The sequence below is a fragment of the Anolis carolinensis genome, unplaced genomic scaffold (assembly GCF_035594765.1).
Source record: "Anolis carolinensis isolate JA03-04 unplaced genomic scaffold, rAnoCar3.1.pri scaffold_8, whole genome shotgun sequence".
Lineage (NCBI taxonomy): Eukaryota > Metazoa > Chordata > Lepidosauria > Squamata > Dactyloidae > Anolis > Anolis carolinensis.
Window position 1 is genome coordinate 7,800,510 of NW_026943819.1, and position 6,201 is coordinate 7,806,710.

Sequence of the window (6,201 nt, forward strand, 5' to 3'; positions counted from 1 at the left end):
GCCTCCAACAACCATTACCTCTATTCATACCTCTAAATCAGAGTTTCTCAAATGGTGCTTCTCCAAATGTTTTGGACCTCAGCTCCCACAATTCCTAACAGCTGGTGAGTTGGCTGGAATTTCTGAGAGCTGAAGTCCAAAACTCCTGGAAGAGCACAGTTTGAGAAACACTGCTCTGAATATATCCCCATTTGGTTGTTCTTCTAGTTGAGAAAGCTTGATTCCTGCTTGCAAGGAACACTGGACTTGAAGGAAAACCCTTCAGCAAGGTCGACTTCTTTGGCTAGCTCTCAAGTGAATGTTGATTAAGTTGCATTTTCTTTGAGCAAATGCCTGTTAATGGAAAATGGCAAGCACAGTGTGTGCTGAGCCAATATTGGGGTATGAGAAAGTGACACCTGGGTTGGCATTACCATCCGACCAATACTTGTTATCTTTCTGTGCCAAACTTCATTGGTGTCCCTTCTGGCCTCAGATGATCCTCAGAACCAAAAACACCTACAGCAAGGAAGTTATTCCCGATATGTAGATGGAGTCTCTTTTTCTATAATTTGAATTTCGTTCTCATAAGTGAGAAACCTGATGCTCCCCAGATAGTTTAATCTCTGGCCAAAGACCATATAGTTTAGGGATGATACAATTGCACCCGCAAACATCTGAAAGACACTAGGTTGCCCATTCCTGCTGTGTGTGTTTGTTAATGTAATGTGTAATTCCATTTTAGGGATTTCTTGGCAAAATTTTATCAGAAGAAATTTACCATTGCCTTGATTTTAAAGAGTGTAACTCGTCTGAGAAAATCCAGTTGGATTTCATGGCTGGACAGGGATTCCAAATCCTGATCTCCCCGAATTTTGTCCAATACTCAAACCATTATACTTTGCACATTTATATTATACTTTTCCTCTAGTAAATGCAACGCTGCATACCTGACTGTCTTCCCATTTAGCTTGCAGCTTTGGTGTAAGAGAAAGTAGGTAAGAATGTTGAGTTTCAAGACTGGAATTTGACCTCTCAAGTTCCAATCCAACACAATACATTATGCTGCCTTTCCAGTCTAAATAGGTAGCATTGAATGAGATGGACCAATTTGTAGCCGCAGCAGTTCAGTGGCCCTTGTGCCGGCGGAACTGCTGACCTGAAGGTTGGTGGTTCGAATGTGCGAGATGGGGTGAGCTCCCGTCTGTCAGCTCTAAGTTGGGACATGAGAGAAGCCTCCGAGCAGGATGGTAACACATCCGGACGTCCCTTGGGCAACGTCTCTGTAGACCAATTTTCTCACACCAGAAGCAACTTGCAGAATGTTCTCAAGTTGCTTTTAACACAATACAAAAATCTTTGTTTGACCCATATTTGCTTCTGTGTTTTATTCTACACCTGACACATATCTAAATGTATCAGGTCCTATCTAATATTGGAAGCTAAGATGGGTTAGTCCTGGTTACTACTTGGGAGGGGAGACTGTTCATGAATACTTGGTTCTGTGATCTCTGTTTCAGAGGAAGGGACTGGCAAAATCACCTCTTGATTATTTCATTCCTCATCTAAGAAAACTCTACGAAATTTGTGGAGTTGCCGTGGGTCGGGTGGTGACGTAAAGACGTATTACACACACATACATTCCCTGACCCCTTTCCATGCTATTGCATTCTGTCTGCAAACAAGACACTTTAATCAGCATGTTTGCTTCCTTCTAAAACGATAACGTTCTGCAATAAAATCAATTATTACACTTGGAATGCTTCACACTGTCTGCAAGGCCTTGAATTTATGTAGACTTGTTTGCCTCTTTTATCAGTAGTTTTCCATTCTCTTTTTTATTTCTTTTTTTTTTACTGATATATTTCTGCATGGCTTTGTAAAATCTGTTTTGATTCTTTGGATCTAGACTTCCTCATCAGAAATGGGAGCCTTTCTCTGCTCCTCACACTTCTTAATCGCAGGTTGCTTTGCACTCCAAACCAGAGTTTCCCAAACATCCTCCAGATAATGGTGCCACATAACGCAGCAAAGAAAGGGACAGTAGCACCAGTGTCTTCGGCATCTTAAAAGGCATAGCTCCCTCAATATCAAAGGAGTGGTGGAAAGGCATTTCTCCCTAAAAGTCTAAGATGACAAGAAATGCCTTTGTCTTTCTGATCTAATTTTGGGGATAGCCAAAAGTAGTTATTGGTGAAAGTCGGTGAAGATTGGAGGGAAGCCACAAGGAAATGACAGGTTTCGAAGCCTGATTCCAGACAGATGGCTCCTCTTTTGAAAAGAATCTTGTGCCAGTTATTCCAACTTTATTCCCATGTGAACAGATCTGAAAATGATAGGAGAAAGAGAGGAAAAAAGTCTTACAGAAAGGCAGATATTACAAACACAGCTGTAGCACAGGTGAGGATCAACAGAGGCTGAGTCTTTAGTGCAAAAGTTATGGCACGAAGAAGTACTGTATTCGGTTGCTGTGAGTTTTCCGGGCTGTATGGCCATGTTCCAAAAGTATTCTCTCCTGACGTTTTGCCCACATCTATGGCAGGCATCCTTAGAGGTTGTGAGATCAGGAGAGAATGCTTCTAGAACATGGCCATGTAGCCTGGAAAACTCACAGCAAACCATTATTACTATTATTATTATTAATAATAATGATGATGATAATAATAATAATGGGGCCTCTGATGGCACAGTGTGTTAAAGAGCTGAGCTGCTGAACTTGCGGACCAAAAGGTCCCAAGTTCAAATCCCGGGAGTGGAATGAGCGCCCGCTGTTAGCCCCAGCTTCTGCCAACCTAGCAGTTCAAAAACATCCCAATGTGAGTAGATCAATAGGTACCGCTCTGGTGGGAAGGTAACGGCGCTCCATGCAGTCATGCTCGCCACATGACCTGGAGATGTCTATGGACGACGCCGGCTCTTCGGCTTAGAAATGGAGATGAGCACCAACCCCCAGAGTCAGACATGACTGGACTTAACGTTGGGGGAAACCTTTATTATTAATAATAATATCCTACCTTTTCTCTCTTAAAAGAGACAAAGCAGCTAACAATGTCAAATATTTGTTTTTGTTTTTTTTGCTTTAGAGGCAAAGATATTCTGGGTTTTGGAACGTTTAGACAGTCATAATGAGGACTTTTGAGATGAGATCCAATTCTAAACATCTTTATCACCCTTTTTCTCTCTTAGAAGAAACTTGAAGTGGTTAACCATGCCAAAAAGTGATTTTTTAAAAAAAAAAGTACATTGGAATATATTACAAACAATAGTTAAAACCATTAAACTCATTAGAAATATATTAAAATACACAAGCACTCAGCGCTCCCTTCCTCAGTTTTTTTTTCCATGTCAGGAGCTACTTGAGAAACTGCAAGTCGCTTCTGGTGTGAGAGAATTTGGCTGTCTGCAAGGACGTTGGCCAGGGAACACCCAGATGTTTTGATGTTTTTATCATCCTTGTGGGAGGGTCTCATGTCCCCACATGGAGCTGGAGCTGATAGAGGGAGCTCATCCGCGCTGTCCCCGGGTGGGATTCAAGCCTGGCAGCTTTCAGGTCAGCAACCCAACCTTCAAACTACGAGGCTTTTATCCACTACGCCACTGGAGGCTTCCTCAGTCTTAAACGTGTTCTTTTTAATAAGTTTGTGCATGAAACAGTGTGTGTTTATATTGAACCATCAGAAAGTGAAACGGTCGCTATCTCAGTTGCATGTACGCTAGAATTAATGCAGTTTGACACAACTTGAGCTGCTATAGAATCGAAGGAGTTGTAGTTTTATAAGGTCTTTAGCCTCATCCGGCAAAGAGGGCTGGTGCTCCACCAAACGACTATCTGTTTTGCCTGAGAGGTGTTCTCTCGGATTTCACCTCTCAATTTCTGTATTTGCTTTTTTCACTTTCACAGAGGTGCTAACCTTAGTGAAGGTGGAGGGCTGACTGCAATCCAAAATGCAAAACACCTTTGGCCCAAAACATTTGGGATAACAAACGTGTATTACAGATTGATGGAGGAGCACCTATTACGGATGTGAGGGCTCATATCTCTGCAGAGGAAGAAAGCGAGCCCCATCTTCCTCAGGGAAACATCAGAAGGGAGGCCTTGCGCAGCCAGGAGGAAAGCTTAAGGGGCATCAATAATAAATGACACAATTGACCCTTTCGCCCTTGGCGCCATCTGTGTAGGCCGCTCAAAAGCGATACTCAAATACAGTAAATACATTTGAGATAGGGAACCTGCCTGTCCCCAAGCTGGTGCAAATTCCCAGCAAAGGAGCTTTCCAGGAACAGCTTAAGGCCAATCAACTAAAAGTGCATCTACACCAGGCATGGGCAAACTTTGGCCCTCCATGTATTTTGGACTTCAATTCCCACAATTCCTAAAAGCCTACCTTTCTGTAATATTTATATTTCTTTCTTTGTGTGTGTGTGTGTATATATATAGAGTCTCACTTATCCAAGCTAAACGGGCTGGCAGAACCTTGGATAAGCGAATATCTTGAATAATATAAATATTATAACTGGTGCACATTATTGTTTATTGATGTATTGTACATTGTTATTGTTTTGTATCTGATATTTCTGTGAGCCGCCCGAGTCCCCTCCGGGGGAGATGGTGGCAGGATACAAGTAGACTTATTATTACTGTTACAGTAGAGTCTCACTTATCCAACATTCACTTGTCCAACATTCTGGAGTATCCAATGCATTTTTGTAGTCAATGTTTTCAATACATCCTGATATTTTGGTGATAAATTTGTAAATACAGTAATTACTACATAGCATTACTATGTATTGAACTACTTTTTCTGTCAAATTTGTGGTATAACATGATGTCTTGGTGCTTAATTTGTAAAATCATAACCTAATTTGATGTTTAATAGTCTTCTCCTTAATCTCTCTTTATTATCCAACATATTTGCTTATCCAACGTTCTGCCGGCCCATTTATGTTGGATAAGTGAGGCTCTACTGTATTATTATTATTATTTTATTATGACACAGCAAACAAGATAGATATGCTGGATTTCGTATCACAAAATCACAAGTCGAACACTTCCCAAGTGTCTAGGACTGTGTGATGTATTTTCGGATGATGCGCGCAGATCCCAGTAGGGTGGCCTTTTGCAGTTGGCAGATCTTAATTTTGTCAATGTCTATTGTTTCCAAATGCCGGCTGAGATCTTTTGGCACGGCACCCAGTGTGTCCATCACCACTGGGACCACCTGCACTGGTTTCTGCCAGAGTCTTTGAAGTTCTATCTTGAGGTCCTGATAGCGGCTGAGTTTTTCCTGTTGTTTTTCGTCAATGCGACTGTCATCTGGGATGGCGACATCAATGATCCAAACCCTTTTCTTTTCCACAACTGTGATGTCTGGTGTGTTGTGTTCCAGAACTTTGTCAGTCTGGATTCAGAAGTCCCACAGTATCTTTGCGTGCTCATTTTCCAATACTTTTGCAGGTTTGTGATCCCACCAGTTCTTTGCTGCTGGGAGGTGGTACTTGCATAAGTTCCAATGAATCATTTGGGCCACGTAGTTGTGCCTCTGTTTGTAGTCTGTCTGTGCAATTTTCTTACAGCAGCTGGGATGATCAATGATCAATAATAATAATTATTATTATTATAAGGAGGGATTAAGGAAAAGCCTATTAAACATCAAATTCGGTTATGATTTTACAAATTAAGCACCGAAACATCATGTTATACAACAAATTTGACAGAAAAAGTAGTTCAATATGCAGTAATGTTATGTAGTAATTACTGTATTTACGAATTTAGCACCAAAATATCATGATATATTGAAAACATTGACTACAAAAATGCCTTGGATAATCCAGAACCTTGGATAAGCGAGTCTTAGATAAGTGAGACTACTCTGTGTGTGCGTGTGTGTATATATACACATACATAGAAAAATACAGTAGAGTCTCACTTATCCAACATAAACAGGCCAGCAGAATGTTGGATAAGCGAATATGTTGGATAATAAGGAGGCATTAAGGAAAAGCCTATTAAACATCAAATTAGGTTATGATTTTACAAATTAAGCACCAAAACATCATGTTATACAACAAATTTGACAGAAAAAGTAGTTCAATACTCAGTAACGCTATGTAGTAATTACTGTATTTACGAATTTAGCACCAAAATATCATGTTGTATTGAAAACATTGATTACACAAATGCGTTGGATAATCCAGATAATGCGTTGGATAAGCGAGTGTTGG